The following is a 16953-nucleotide window of genomic DNA, read 5'->3' on the forward strand; positions in this document are numbered from 1 at the left end:
GCATTGATTCCTACATATTTGCATATTGCATTTGTTATATTGCTTTGCATTGACAATTATCCATGAGATATACATGTTACAAGTTGAAAGCAACCGCTGAAACTTAATCTTCCATTGTGTTGCTTCAATGCCTTTACTTTGAATTATTGCTTTATGAGTTAACTTTTATGCAAGACTTATTGATGCTTGTCTCGAAGTACTATTCATGAAAAGTCTTTGCTTTATGATTCAGTTGTTTACTCATGTCATTACCATTGTCTTGGATTGCTGCATTCATTACATATGTTTACAATATGATCAAGTTTATGATGGCATGTCACTCCAGACATTATCTTTGTTTATCGTTTACCTGCTCGGGACGAGCAGAAACTAAGCTTGGGGATGCTGATACGTCTCCGACGTATCGATAATTTCTTGTGTTCCATGCCACATTATTGATATTATCTACATGTTTTATGCACACTTTATGTCATATTCGTGCATTTTCTGGAACTAACCTATTAACAAGATGCCGAAGTGCCAGTTGCTGTTTTCTGCTGTTTTTGGTTTTAGAAATCCTAGTAACGAAATATTCTCGGAATTGGACGAAATCAACGCCCAGGTTCCTATTTTGCCCGGAAGCATCCAGAACACACGAGAACCGCCAGAGGAGGGGCACAGGCCCACCAAACCCTAGGCCGGCGCGGCCAGGGGGGGCCCGCGCCCCCCTATAGTGTGGGCACCCCTTCGACCCTCTGACGCCGCCTCTCCGCCTATTTAAAGCCTCCGTCGCGAAAACCCTGATACGTTCGACGAAACCAGAGAAAACCTTCCAGAGCCGCCGCCATCGCGAAGCCAAGATCTGGGGGACAGGAGTCTCTGTTCCGGCACGCCGCCGGGACGGGGAAGTGCCCCCGGAAGGCTCCTCCATCGACACCACCGCCATCTCCATCACCGCTGCTGTCTCCCATGAGGAGGGAGTAGTTCTCCATCGAGGCTCGGGGCTGTACCGGTAGCTATGTGGTTCATCTCTCTCCTATGTACTTCAATACAATAATCTCATGAGCTGCCTTACATGATTGAGATTCATATGATGATGCTTGTAATCTAGATGTCGTTATGCTAGTCAAGTGAATTTTACTTATGTGATCTCCGGAGACTCCTTGTCCCACGTGTGTAAAGGTGACAGTGTGTGCACCGTGTGGGTCTCTTAGGCTATATTTCACAGAATACTTATTCACTGTTATGAATGGCATAGTGAAGTGCTTATTTATATCCCTTTATGATTGCAATGTGTTTTGTATCACAATTTATCTATGTGCTACTCTAGCAATGTTATTAAAGTAGTTTTATTCCTCCTGCACGGTGTAATGGTGACAGTGTGTGCATCCGTGTTAGTACTTGGCGTATGCTATGATTATGATCTCTTGTAGATTATGAAGTTAACTATTGCTATGATGGTATTGATGGGATCTATTCCTCCTTCCTTAGCATGAAGGTGACAGTGTGCATGCTACGTTAGTACTTGGTTTAGTCGTATTGATCTTTCATCCACTCTAAGGTTATTTAAATATGAACATTGAATTGTGGAGCTTGTTAACTCCGGCATTGAGGGTTCGTGTAATCCTACGCAATGTGTTCATCATCCAACAAGAGAGTGTAGAGTATGCATTTATCTATTCTGTTATGTGATCAAAATTGAGAGTGTCCACTAGTGAAAGTCTAATCCCTAGGCCTTGTTCCTAAATACTGCTATCGCTGCTTGTTTCTTGTTTCTTTGCGTTACTACTCTTTGCGTTACTACTGCTTGTTTACTGTCCTGGGCAAAGCACTTTCTGGTGCCGTTGCCACTGCTCATATATATTCATACCACCTGTATTTCACTATCTCTTCGCCGAACTAGTGCACCTATTAGGTGTGTTGGGGACACAAGAGACTTCTTGCTTTGTGGTTGCAGGGTTGCATGAGAGGAATATCTTTGACCTCTTCCTCCCTGAGTTCGATAAACCTTGGGTGATCCACTTAAGGGAAAACTTGCTGCTGTTCTACAAACCTCTGCTCTTGGAGGCCCAACACTGTCTACAGGAAAAGGAGGGGGCGTAGACATCAGGCTTCCACCGTAGAGGTAAAGGACACGGGTGTGTTAGAAGAGGGAGGTGCTTCGGCATTACCCTCCTCTACCAAACCCGTGGAAGGTGGTAACTTAAACACTATCAAATCTCCCAATGCATCTCCTACGGGAACTAGTGGAGGTGAGAGCTACAATCGAGTAGCTCCACCTTTTCTATCTCCCGATATACCGGTTCCCCATCCTCATTTGAACATTCGAGGCGACCCACCTAAGTTTTCCGTTGAGAATTTCGATACTTGGCAATTTGAGTTTCGCTCTCATGTTTGCAGTGCCTCCAATGAACTTTGGAGAATCATCTTGGAAGGATTCAATCCCTACAACCCCGACAAGTTGACTAGAAGAGAAGCGGTTGATAGTCAACTCAACAACACCGCCTTGCACATGATTCAAACTAGTGTGGGGACAAAGGATTTGCCTCGTGTTCGGAACTACACCACCGCCAAGGAAGCTTGGGAAGGTTTGGCCGCTAGTTGCATTGGAAGTGAGAGCACGAGAAGGAACAATTATAATGCTCTTCGGAATCAAGCCGAAGGATTCATGAGGCTACAGGATGAAGATCATCAAGTCATGTATGGAAGACTTCTCATCGTTGCCGATGCCTTCCGGCTTATTGGTGCCACCCACATCAATGACTCTTGGATCAAGGAGAAGTACATTGAATGCATGATGCCGTTTGTACCCATTGATGTCAAGACCCTTGTTGGGAGAGAATGCTATTCCTCTCTCTCATCTCAAGATGCCATGCACGAGATGCAAGCCCTCAAGGTGCTCGAGCAAAACTCTCATGATTCTCGCAATCGTGCCATTGGTATGTCAAAAGGGAACAATCTTGCCTTGATGGTCAACCCCGTAGAAGAAGTGTACCCTCAAGAACAATATAGGGCATCTTGGAGTATGTCCTATCCGGAAGATTTGGAATGCCACTATCATGATCACATGGCCTTCCATGCAAAGTCCTTTTGGGTTGATCCCTCCAAGGCCAAGGAAGACAACATCAAGAGAAACCACAAAAGTGGGTTCACTAACTTTGGTCCTAAGACAAGATCATGCTACAATTGTGATGACAAGCGCCACTTCATTGTCGAATGCCCCTATGAGAATAGAGAGCTTCATAATGGAAGGCTCATTCCCAAGGACAAGAGCAAAGACACAAAGGGCAAATATTCAAAAGCCTCCAACAAGAAATTCTACAACAACAAGACCAAGAAGGGCAAGAGGCCCTCAAGAGTTGTGCTAGTAACAAGGGAAGAATATTCTTCCGATGAAGTTGAAAGTTCTAGTGGTGATGAAGGAGAAGAAAGCTCAAAGGAAGTGGCCGCCATTGCCACTACCAACATTCCCTCTTCATCTCTCTTTGAGTCCCCCAATGAGAATCCTCATATCAAGAATGCACATTGCTTCATGGCAAGGTCCTCCTTGGACACATCTATTGTGCTATCAACTCAAGAAGAATATACCTCCGGAGATGATGATGTTGATGATGAAAAAGATGCAACCTCTAATGGGTTGGTCGCTCTTGCCTCCCTCTCCACCAACTCTTCATCACCAAGTGAATCCCCCAATGAGGTCATTCATGTGGAGGAAGAAAGTTGTCTCATGGCTAAATCCTCCGAGGTATCATCTCCTAGCCTCTCTATGCCTAACATATCTAGTGATCTAGGGGTTGATGATGCTAGTCTAAAAGTGAAACAAGAAATGCTAGAGTTTGATGAATTCATTCTCAGCCTACAAGGTAACACTAAAAAGCATGTTTCAAATCTCATGGCTCGTATAGCTCAACAAAATCATACTCTTGAGAAAAAGGGTCAAATAGAGAGAGAAGACTCTCTTGAAATCCATGCTCTTAAAAATGCTCTTGAGAAAAGTCAAGAAACCATAGCTTCTCTTGAAGAGAGGCTAGAAAATATTGAAGAGCCTCAAGATAAAATTAACAAGCTCACTAAAGCTAGAGATCTTGCTAGGGCTAAGAATAAAGTGGTTAAAAAGGAAAAGGCCCAATTTGGGGTTGATCATGAGAAACTTGTGAAGGATCTAGATGAACTAGACAAAGCTCACAAAGCTTTGAAGAGTGAATACACTCTCCTATCCAAGTCAAATGAGCAACTTCAAATTAGGCTTGCTTCATATGATGTGCCTAGTTCCTCTACCCCTTCATGTGATCATGCAAATGTTATTGAGGAAAATGCTAGGTTGAAGGATGAACTTGCTAAGGCCTCCTCTCCCCAAAGTAAACTTTCTTTGGATGATCTCTTGAGTAAGCAAAGATCAAACAATGGGAAGGAGGGCCTTGGTTATGGGGCCAAGGCAAAGAAGGCAAACAAGCAAAAGGCCAAGCCCGCACAAGAGAAGAAGAAAGATATCACTAATGGTGAAGCCCCTAAGGGCAAAACCATTAATGATGATGATGCGGGAAATGCTAACCCTCACTATGTTTTATTTAAAGATTATTATGGTGATGTTTATGCTAAATATGTTGGCCCATATGATGGTTATGTTGCTTGGTCTATTTGGGTCCCAAAGACCCTTGTTGCTAACAAAAGAGGACCCATTGAGAAATGGGTACCTAAATCCAAGAATTGATCTCATGTAGGACTATGCCGCCGAAGGTTCAAAATGGGTACTTGATAGTGGATGTACAAGTCATATGACCGGCGGCAAGAACCTCATCAAGGAGTTGAGGCCCAATATAAATGATATCACCGTCTCCTTTGGCGATAATTCTACATCCGAGGTATTGGGTTTTGGCAAGGTTGTGGTTGCACACAACATTACTCTTGTGGATGTCATGCTTGTCAAAACCCTTGGTTACAATTTGCTTTCCATTTCCGCCCTTGGCAAGATGGGTTTCGCCGTCTTTATTGATAATGATATTGTGGTCCTCTTGTGGAGCAAGACTCTAAAAGTCGCTTTCGTTGGGTATCGCGAACATAACTTGTATGTGGTGGACTTTTCGGGGACCACCACTTCAAGTGCGATGTGCCTATTCGGAAAGGTGGATGTGGGTTGGTTGTGGCATCGCCGCCTAGCCCATGTCAACATGAGAACTTTGCAAAGTCTTCACAAGGGGAACCATATTGTGGGACTAATGGAAAATGTTTCTTTTGCCAAAGATCGTGTTTGTAGGGCTTGTGTTGAAGGAAAAATGCATGACTCTCCGCATCCAAGCAAGACTATCATCTCTTCCAAGAGGATCTTGGAGCTCCTTCATGTGGATCTCTTTTGTCCCGTTGCTCATGCAAGTCTTGGTGCGAAGAAACATTGCTTGGTGATTGTTGATGATTACTCAAGATACACTTGGGTCTACTTTCTCAAGACAAAAGATGAGACTCAACAAATATTCATTGACTTTGCTACCGAGGTGCAACTCCAACACAACCTCCTCATTATGGCAATAAGAAGTGACAACGGCTCCGAGTTCAAGAACTATACACTCAATAATTTTCTTAGTGATGAGGGGATACGTCATCAATATTCCGCTGCTTACACCCCTCAACAAAATGGTGTTGCGGAGAGGAAGAACCGGACTCTTATGGATATGGCAAGATCTATGATGGCGGAGTATAAATCCCGCTATAACTTTTGGGCCGAAGCCATCTCCACCTCTTGCCACTCTTCTAACCGGCTCTATCTCCGCAAGGGATTGAACAAGACTCCATATGAAATACTCACCGGCAACAAGCCCAATATCTCATACTTCAAGGTGTTTGGTTGTAAGTGTTTCTACAAAATCAAAGGAGTTCGTTTGTCTAAATTCGCTCCTAAAGCTTTGGAGGGTATATTTGTTGGTTACAGTGCCGAATCTCACACTTATAGAGTCTTTGATGTATCCTCCGGGATTATCATTGAATCTTGTAGTGTGAAGTTCGAAGAAAATGATGGCTCCCAAGTGGGGCAAGTTGATGTATGTGCAGGTGATGAAATACCTCAAGATGCCATAGTAAGAATGGGTGTGGGATTTTTCCGCCCCATTGAGGGACACGGTGTGGCATCTCGGGAAGAACTATGCTCGACCACGGTGGAGCCCTCATCCTCTCAACATCAACAAACCCCATCTCTTGAAGCTAATGATGCACCAACCCAAGAACAAGAAGAAAACCCTCCCTCTCATGAACAAGATCAAGGACAAGATCAACCAAGAATTCATGATGGCTCCGATGAGTATCCATTTGATATTCACTCCGCACCAAATGATGTCCAAGATCAAGCACGTGAGGTTGAGCACTCTCAAGAAATTGAAGTTGCTCAAGTTGAAGGTCAAGACGGGGACCCAAATGATCAAGTTGATCAAGTGACACCTCCAAGGCCAAGAAGAACCAAGGAGGAGATCGAGACCCGTCGACTAGCAAGAAGAGAAAGGCAACTTGAGCGTCTTGGACACACACATGACAAGGTTCTTGGTGATGTAAGGGCAAAAGTTTCCACAAGAAGGAAATTGGCTAACTTTAGCAATCATCATGCTTATATCTCCTTAGTGGAACCCAAGAAAGTATTTGAAGCCCTTGAAGATTCGGATTGGTTGGAAGCTATGCACGAGGAACTCAACAACTTCAAGCGCAACAAAGTGTGGACCTTAGTAAAGAAGACAAAGGAGTGCCGCAATGTTATAGGCACTAAATGGATTTTCAAGAACAAGCAAGATGAGTTTGGAAATGTTGTGAGGAACAAGGCAAAATTGGTGGCTCAAGGGTTCTCTCAAGTTGAGGGAATTGACTTTGGAGAAACCTATGCTCCCGTGGCTCGCCTTGAGTCCATCCGTATCCTTCTTGCTTATGCATCGCATCATAACTTTAAGTTACAACAAATGGATGTGAAAAGTGCATTTCTTAATGGTCCTTTTCATGAAGAGGTTTATGTTAAGCAACCCCCGGGGTTTGAGGATCTCAACTTTCCTAACCATGTCTACAAGCTTGATAAAGCACTTTATGGTCTCAAACAAGCTCCTAGAGCTTGGTACGAGCACCTTAAAGAATTGTTGGTAGACCGTGGGTTTGATGTTGGGCTAATCGATCCCACTCTTTTTACTAAGAGGGTCAATGGGGAGCTTTTCGTTTGCCAATTATATGTTGATGATATTATCTTTGGCTCTACTAACAAAGCTTTCAATGATGAATTTTCAAAGCTTATGACCGATAGGTTTGAGATGTCTATGATGGGAGAGATGAAGTTCTTCCTTGGTTTTGAGATCAAGCAATTGAGAGAAGGAACCTTCATCAATCAAGCAAAATATCTCCAAGACATGCTCAAGAGGTTCAAGATGACCGAGTTGAAGGGTGTGGCCACTCCTATGGTTACCAAATGTCATCTTGCACTAGATCCCAATGGTAAAGAGGTGGATCAAAAGGTATATCGCTCCATGATTGGATCCTTGCTTTACTTTTGTGCATCTAGACCGGACATAGTGTTGAGTGTTGGTGTGTGTGCAAGGTATCAAGCTTCTCCTAAGGAGAGCCACATGATGGCTCTCAAAAGAATCTTTCGATATTTGGTTGATACCCCAAGATATGGTATTTGGTACCCCAAAGGCTCAAGTTTTATTCTCAATGGATATACCGATGCGGATTGGGCGGGTGACAAGGATGATAGGAAATCAACTTCCGGGGCTTGCCAATTCCTTGGTAGGTCCTTGGTGTGTTGGTCTTCTAAGAAGCAAAATTGCATATCTCTCTCCACCGCCGAAGCCGAATATGTTGCCGCCGCAAGTGGATGCACTCAATTGTTATGGATGAGGCAAACTTTAAAGGAATACAGTGTCATTTGTGACAAAGTGCCTCTATTATGTGACAATGAAAGTGCCATCAAGATTGCCTATAATCCGGTGCAACATTCAAGAACGAAGCATATTGAGATCCGGAATCATTTCATAAGGGATCATGTTGCCCGTGGTGATATTGAGCTTATCTATGTTCCTACCAAAGATCAACTTGCCGATATATTCACGAAGCCTCTTGATGAAGCAAGGTTCTCTTATTTGAGGAATGAGCTAAATATCATTGATTCAAGGAGTATAGCTTGACCATCTTGCAAACACACCTTTGTCTCAAAACTTTATTTGGTTTAGGTGTGGGCATGGAAATAGGGGGAGTGCGGTTTAAATTATTGAGCTATCCCTCCCCCCATAATGCCAACATTAAGAAATCATTCTCTTAATATCATATGTTGATATGTGAGCTTCAATGATGAGTAGTGGCTTGGACCCAAGATATATCTTCGCGGTGCCATGTCACAACACTCTTATATGGTGGCCTAGGCCACCACACTCTTCCTTGTGAAGAGTTGGAGTTATTTGGATCTTATCGCCTTTTATTTGACATCTCCATGTTCTTATGGGAAATCACTCTAGTTTGGCCTTATTTGCTCATATCTTGCAAACTTGAGTAATCATGTACCATTAACAGTTTGAGTCTTCTAAACCTAAGCCAACACTCATCTATAAGCCATTTCCATCTTGCTCATTTGTCATGTTTGATAAAAAAAACTTGGAGTTTGAGGTTTCTCGGTCGGATGATCTAGGTTGCCCCATCTTATTGGTAAATATGCATCTTATATGTGAGGTGATAGTTTATTGCACCACATATGGGTACACAAATAACCAACTAAAGATAGGCGGGATTGACGGTGTTCTGAAATTTTCCAGAACACCGGATAATCCGGCCCCCAGGCGACCCGGAAAATCCGGCCCGGCCGGATTATCCGCCCTAAACTTGGGCCGGATTATCCGGCCTGGGCAGATCTTGAAAGGGTTGAGGACGAGGCCGCGGGGGGCAAACGGTTCAGACCACCCCCCGCGCGCCTCTCTCTCCTCTCTCTCCTCTCAAGGTCGCCGGAGCCTCTCCTCCTCGCCGGAGTCGCCCCGTCCACTCCCTCCCGGAGTTTTTGGGTGGATCGGGTGCTCCTCCCTCCTAGCTACCTTTTCCTCCAAGCGGCTTTCGCAATGGATGCGGGTATGAATCACAATCCCTAACCCTAGGTGTTGTGATTTATGTGTGCTATTTTCTTGGTGGATTTGGTGTCTAGTTGTTCCAAATCGTTTGTAGTGTACTCCTCTTGCATGCTATAAGGCCGATCTGTTCTTAGACAAGTTGTTGATTGCAAAATCTGCTAGATTTGCAGGGCCGGATTATCCGGCCCCCGCAAGGACCGGATTATCCGATCTGGCCGGATTATCCGCCCCCTTGGGGCACCGGATTATCCGGCCTGGAGCTTCATCGCCACTGCAGTTTTGATTCAATCTATCTTGTTTTAGACTTGTACCAGCTTATAGTATGTTTCTAGAGTGCATTACTGTATCATACATGACTTATGAGCATTATCTTCTCTTTGCTATCCATCTTTGCTATTCACAGGTCGTACTTCTCGGGGTGCTCGGAGACGCCCAAGGGCTGACCGGTCAAGTGATGAGTTCGCGTCCAACGCTCCTCGCAAGTCAACCTCATCTAGGCACAAGAACAAGGCGTCAAGGGAAAACTACAAGACCATGGACCCTATTTCTTATTCTGCTATCCGCATGAAGAACTGGTATGAAGACCTCCCAAGGGATGAAGAGACAGAGGGCAGAAAATACTGGTGCATGGAACAGGAGTTCATCTATAAGGATATCTATGAGCCCATGAAGAAAGTATGTCCCATGCAAGCTATCGATGTGGACGTTCTGGCAGTCAACAATCACTTTGAGGATGCCATCTGGGTGACTGGTAGGATGGGCTTGAAGGATTTGATGAAGATTCAATGTGACTATAGTCCAGAGTTGGTGAAGCAGTTCTTTGCTACGTTGGCCATCAAGAAAGATGAGGACCGTACTATGGAATGGATGTCTGGCTCCACTCACTGTAGTGCCACCTTGCGCCGTTTTGCTGCTATTCTTGGAGTTCCTGCAGAAGGAGGCCGTCGTCTCCATGGACCTCAGAGGGCAGATAAGAATGCACTATTTGATCTCTATACATCTGCTGGAAAAGTGGGAGAGACCAAGGGGCTGCTTACCATCTATGGTCAGTTACTCAGGTTCTTTCGGTCCACCATCGCTCCTAGTGGTGGTAACAATGATGCAATCCGGGGAACTCTTGTGGGTCTCATGTACCTCAGCTTTCGGTGTGCTCGTGATGAGAATGAGGAACGTAACTACACTATTGATGTCATGGACTTCATCTTCCATGAGATTCATGATGCCATGGTCTCTCGCACCACTATACCTTATGCGCCTTACATCCAGCTCCTCATCAACAACACTGCGGGCGTGAGTGGTGAAGACTTGAGCGGGTACCCTTTGATGAAGCACTCTATCAAGAAGGCCTACAAGCTTAAGCCTGTCTCTTCTGCTGTACCTCCACCTGACTCCTTCATGGGTGATGCTCGTTCTAGTGGATTTGCTCCTGCTCGCCATCCTGACCTCCCTGCTATGAAGAAACAAGTGAACAGGCTCAGTTGGTTTCAGCGTTACATCCTTTGCATGAACATTGAGATCCATAAGGAGAACTTTGCGGCCAGCCGGGAGCGTGCTGATATTAAGCATACTCAGGCGGTTATTCTGCACAAGCTCAGTGGTGAGCAAGGACCCCCTCCTCAGCCTCCAGTTCACCCAGGTTACAGTGGGTGGTATTCTGCACAGGTTCCGTGGAGTGATCTTGATAGTTGCATTCAAAGGTCCAGCCTCACTCGCCGCTCTCCGGATGCACCTGACACTGATGAAGAAGAAGAAGAAGAAGAAGAAGAAGAGGCGCACGAGTCCGATGATGAAGATGCCTCCGAGTGATCCCCATGGGGCGAGTAGCATCGCGCTTGTCCCCTTTTTGGCGTTTCGATGCCAAAGGGGGAGAAGTGTTCTATTAGGAACTCTCTCGGGGATTTGCATGGTTTGGGCACAAGCATATGCGTTTATCATTTCTTTATTGCTTGTGTTCCATCTTATTTGAACTATTTGCTTTGGTTGTGTTCGTTTAAAACTATGTGCTATGTGGTGTGAGACATTGTTATGGTTTTCGGATTTCTATATGTTGAGATCAAGGCTATTATATTATGTGTGATGCTATATCTCCGTATCTTATATCTACACATGGGTATGATTTCTTGCATCCTATCTCAACTTCATATTTGTATATGTCTCTTGTTAGAACTCATGATGGATACCTCTTGTGTTGAGGCACCTCGCTCCTATGTGTTGTGTATTTGTATTCAAATAAAAATTACTTATATGCACACATGTAGGGGGAGTGCCTCTATGTTTTTGCCATCATGCTTGCCTCTATAGTAATTCTCTTGCAAATCCGTATATTGTCATCAAACACCAAAAAGGGGGAGATTGAAAGAACATCTCTCATATTATGTTTTGAGTGTTTGATGTCAATGTATGTGATACACTAATGGTTGTTTAAGTGGTACAGGGATTATATAGATACATTTGTATGTGTGTTGGATGTGGTCAGTGCTGTCAAAAAGAATCAGCAAAAAGTTCATCAGGCCGGATAATCCGGGCCGGATATTTCCAAAATATCCGGCCCCCAGAATTTCGGCTAAGGACTTGAGGGAAAGCAGCTCAGTATAGGGGCCGGACAATTGCCCGGATATTGTCCCGGTTTTGTCCAAGGGCCGGATTATCCGGGCCGGACATTTCAAGAATATCCGGCCCCCTCGAAAACGGCTAAGGACATGAGGGAAAGCAGCTCAGTATAGGGGCCGGACAATTGCCCGGACATTGTCCTGGTTTTGTACCAGGAGGCCGGATTATCCGGGGGGGGGGGGGGGGGGGGGATTATCCGGCCCTAACTTAGGCCGGGTTATCCGGCCCCCCGGAAGGCTCAACGGCTGGATTTTGGGGAGGGGTATTTATACCCCTCTTCTTCTTCCTTTCCCCTTTGCTCAATCATTGCACAAGAAATCTGCCAAGCTTCACCTCCATTAGAGCCACCTCAAGAAACACAAGATTTGCAAGATCTCCTTCCTCCCCCAACCAAAGCTCTTGATCTTTGGAGATTCGAAGGAGAAGCCACCGATCTACATCCTCACCGAAGCGATTTTCATTTCCCCCTCATTTGTTTGAGGGATCTCATGCTAGTGTTCCTATTTGGTTCCCTAGTTGATTTGTGTTGATGTGTTGTTGTTGATTGTTGTATTGTTACAGATTTGGGAGCCTCCAATTCGGTTGTGGATGTGTGCCCCAAGAACCTTGTAAAGGCCCGGTTTCCGCCTCGAGGAAATCCCTTAGTGGAAGTGGGCTAGGCCTTCGTGGCGTTGCTCACAGGAGATCTGAGTGAAGCCTTCGTGGCTGTTGGTTTGGCTTGCGTAGCAACCACACTCCTCCAAACGTAGACGTACCTTCTTGCAAAGGAAGGGAACTACGGGAATCATCTCCGTGTCATCGCGTGCTGCACTCTCGGTTACCTCTATCCCATTCTATCTCCTATATATTGCGTAGCTATATCTTGCTTAGTTGATAACCTTGTCATATAGGTAAATTCACTTAGTTGCATATCTAGAGAATTTACCTTTGTGTCAAGCCTAAAATGAAAAAGAACTAAAAATTGGTTAGCACCTATTCACCCCCCCTCTAGGTGCGGCATACGATCCTTTCACTAGGTTGTAGGAAACCAGTCACTGGGGTCTTTTTGGCCTTAGTGATGCAACCCATGGTACCAACAAATCGACAAAAGTGGTCCGAAGCTCGTTCCGAGTGGGCTAAGACCCACAGAGCCCCCAAATCGGCCTAGGCTACCAAACACTCCCTTGGTGTCGTTGCATGTAGTTATGTGGATAAGCTATGTTGACCGGATTATATTTTTTAAGGGTGAACAACAGTGATTGATCATCTAAAATTTCTAGGTGGGCACCGGTGATCTCAAGCGTGATGCTTCCGCACTTGCATCGACCGAGACCTTTAAGGGGCTAATGGCCGAGATGGAGGATGCACTTGACAAGAGGTATGGGAAGCGACGCCGGGAGAAAGAGGCCACGTGTGCTAGCTTCATCGACCTCACAAAGAGAGCCCTTGAAATCCAAGTCATTGAGGCTGAGGCCAAATTGCTCGCCGATGTGAACCTGATCATGTTCGTCGACTTCACCATGGACCCAGAAAACCTTGCATGGTTTGAGAAGAGGCGAATGATCATCCATTGCGAAGCGTGATCACATATATGTCTTTAATTTATGTAGTCCCTATGACAGTTTGTACCTTTATTTCATAATATTGCGTATGAACTACGTGATAGCCTAATTACTGGTGATTATTAGTACTATATTGAGTTCTTGTGGCCTCTTTCATTCATATATTGGCCAATTTGGTTAAAGCAAGGGGTAAAGAAATGACCTGCGTGGAGTGCGTCGGGTCGCTGGGTTGCCTAACCCCCTGATACGTCTCAAACGTATCTATAATTTCTTATGTTCCATGCTACTTTTATGATGATACTCACATGTTTTATACACATTATATGTCATTAATATGCATTTTCCGGCACTAACCTATTGACGAGATGCCGAAGAGCCAGTTGCTGTTTTCTGCTGTTTTTGGTTTCAGAAATCCTACAAAGGAAATATTCTCGGAATTGGACGAAATCAACGCCCAGGGGCTTATTTTTCCACGAAGCTTCCAGAAGACCGAGGGAGATACGAAGTGGGGCCACGAGGCGACGCCACACTAGGGCGGCGTGGCCAGGCTTGGGCCCGCGCGGCCCTAGCGTGTGGGTCCCTCGTGACGCCCCCTGACCTGCCCTTCCGCCTACTTAAAGCCTTCGTCGCGAAACCCTCTGTACCGAGAGCCACGATACGGAAAACCTTCCACAGACGCAGCCGCCGCCAATCCCATCTCGGGGATTCAGGAGATCGCCTCCGGCATCCTGCCAGAGAGGGGAATCATCTCCCGGAGGGCTCTTCATCGCCATGATCGCCTCCGGATCGATGTGTGAGTAGTTCACCCCTGGACTATGGGTCCATAGCAGTAGCTAGATGGTCGTCTTCTCCTCCTTGTGCTATCATGTTAGATCTTGTGAGCTGCCTATCATGATCAAGATCATCTATTTGTAATGCTACATGCTGTGTTTGTTGGGATCCGATGAATATTGAATACTATGTTAAGTTGATTATCAATCTATCATATATGTTGTTTATGTTCTTGCATGCTCTCTGTTGCTAGTAGAGGCTCTGGCCAAGTTGATACTTGTAACTCCAAGAGGGTGTATTTATGCTCGATAGTGGGTTCATGCCTCCATTGAATGCAGGACAAAGGTGAAAGTTCTAAGGTTGTGGATGTGCTGTTGCCACTAGGGATAAAACATCGATGCTTTGTCTAAGGATATTTGTGTTGATTACATTACGCACCATACTGTTGGAGATATGCCCAAGAGGCAATAATAAAAGTGGTTATTATATATCTTTATGTTTATGATAAATGTTTATATACCATGCTATAATTGTATTAACCGAAACATTGATACATGTGTGTTATGTAAACAAACAATGAGTCCCTAGTAAGCCTCTTAACTAGCTTGTTGATTAATAGATGATTAGTTTCATAGTCATGAACAGTGGATGTTATTAATAACAAGGTTATATCATTATATGAATGATGTAATGGACACACCCAATTAAGCGTAGCATAAGATCACGTCATTAAGTTGTTTGCTATAAGCTTTCAATACATAGTTACCTAGTCCTTATGACCATGAGATCATGTAAATCACTTATACTGGAAAGGTACTTTGATTACATCAAACGCCACTGCGTAAATGGGTGGTTATAAAGGTGGGATTAAGTATCCGGAAAGTATGAGTTGAGTCATATGGATCAACAGTGGGATTTGTCCATTCCGATGACGGATAGATATACTCTGGGCCCTCTCGGTGGAATGTCGTCTAATGTCTTGCAAGCATATGAATAAGTTCATAAGAGACCACATACCACGGTACGAGTAAAGAGTACTTGTCAGGAGACGAGGTTGAACAAGGTATAGAGTGATACCGATGATCAAACCTCGGACAAGTAAAATATCGCGTGTAAAGGGAATTGGTATCGTTTGTGAATGGTTCATTCGATCACTAAGTCATCATTGAATATGTGGGAGCCATTATGGATCTCCAGATACCGCTATTGGTTATTGGTCGGAGAGAGTTCTCAACCATGTCTACATAGTTCGCGAACCGTAGGGTGACACACTTAAGGTTTGATGTTGTATTAGTAGAACTTGAATATGGAATGGAGTTTGAAGTATTGTTCGAAGTCTCGGATGGGATCCCGGACATTGATGGCGTGTAACTCACACGTTCGTTGGGAACCCCAAGAGGAAGGTATGATGCGCACAGCAGCAAGTTTTCCCTCAGAAAGAAACCAAGGTTTATCGAACCAGGAGGAGCCAAGAAGCACGTTGAAGGTTGATGGCGGCGGGATGTAGTGCGGCGCAACACCAGGGATTCCGGCGCCAACGTGGAACCTGCACAACACAACCAAAGTACTTTGCCCCAACGAAACAGTGAGGTTGTCAATCTCACCGGCTTGCTGTAACAAAGGATTAACCGTATTGTGTGGAAGATGATTGTTTGCAGAAAACAAGAGAACAAAGATTGGCAAGAGATTATATTTCAGTATAGAGAATTGGACCGGGGTCCACAGTTCACTAGAGGTGTCTCTCCCATAAGATAAACAGCATGTTGGGTGAACAAATTACAGTTGGGCAATTGACAAATAAAGAGGGCATGACCATGCACATACATATTATGATGAGTATAGTGAGATTTAATTGGGCATTACGACAAAGTACATAGACCGCCATCCAGCATGCATCTATGCCTAAAAAGTCCACCTTCAGGTTATCATCCGAGCCCCCTCCAGTATTAAGTTGCTAACAACAGACAATTGCATTAAGTATTGCGCGTAATGTAATCAGTAACTACATCCTTGAACATAGCACCAATGTTTTATCCCTAGTGGCAACAGCTGACATAGGCATCCCAAATGGGCCTGCCGAAGATAGTACCCGGGGTTTACTGAAGGCCCACTACCCGAAGAATAAGAAGATTCGGGAGCCCAAGATATATCAAGGAAAGTCAAGAGTTGTAATAGGAAGTGTTATTTGTAATCTGGCGGGATGAGTTAGAAACCGTCCCGGACTCTGTAACTTGTATAGCACGAATCCCTCGGCTCCACCTCCTATATAAAGGGGGAGTCGAGGGACGAAGAAAGGATCGAATCATTGTCTACAAACCCTAGTTTTCATAATCGTCGAGTACTTTTCGGCTGAAACCTTCGAGATCTACTTACCCTCTACTTCCAACTAAACCCTAGCCTACAATCCATAGGCATTGACAAGTTGATACCTTGTCAATTGGCGCCGTCTGTGGGAATTAGAGGCGTAAGGATCTGATCTCGATGGCACGTTCAAGATCTTCGACATCATCAACTGCAAGCAACACAATGGATCGAGGTAAACAGATCGCTGCTGGTCTTGTCGATTTTGTTCCTCACCCACCCTCCCGTTTGGATGCATATGCGTATCTGGCGGAGCCCATGGAGATGACGTTCGGAAGGTTTCACTTTCGCGTCGAGAAGGAATGATCGTATCGTGTCGAGGTTCCGATTTCGTCGGGATCGTCGAAGGTCGATTCCGATTTTTCAAGCTATGCGTCGTCAACCGAGTCAGGAGAAGAAGAAACCTCGGCGACACGCTACATCAGCACCAGAACAAGAGAGAAACTCGCCAAGATCTTCAACGACATGTCGTTTGAGTCATCTGCGGACTCATATATAAGCGATGGCTCAAGCAATGTCGACAGCTATGACTTCATCGACAAATCTATCACAGTAGGCAAGGTCTTCATCAATCTCAACGATGATGTCACCAAACCCAACGTAGATCTGAGTACAAAGTA

This window comes from Lolium perenne, chromosome 2, assembly GCF_019359855.2.
Source record: "Lolium perenne isolate Kyuss_39 chromosome 2, Kyuss_2.0, whole genome shotgun sequence".
Taxonomy (NCBI): Eukaryota; Viridiplantae; Streptophyta; class Magnoliopsida; order Poales; family Poaceae; genus Lolium; species Lolium perenne.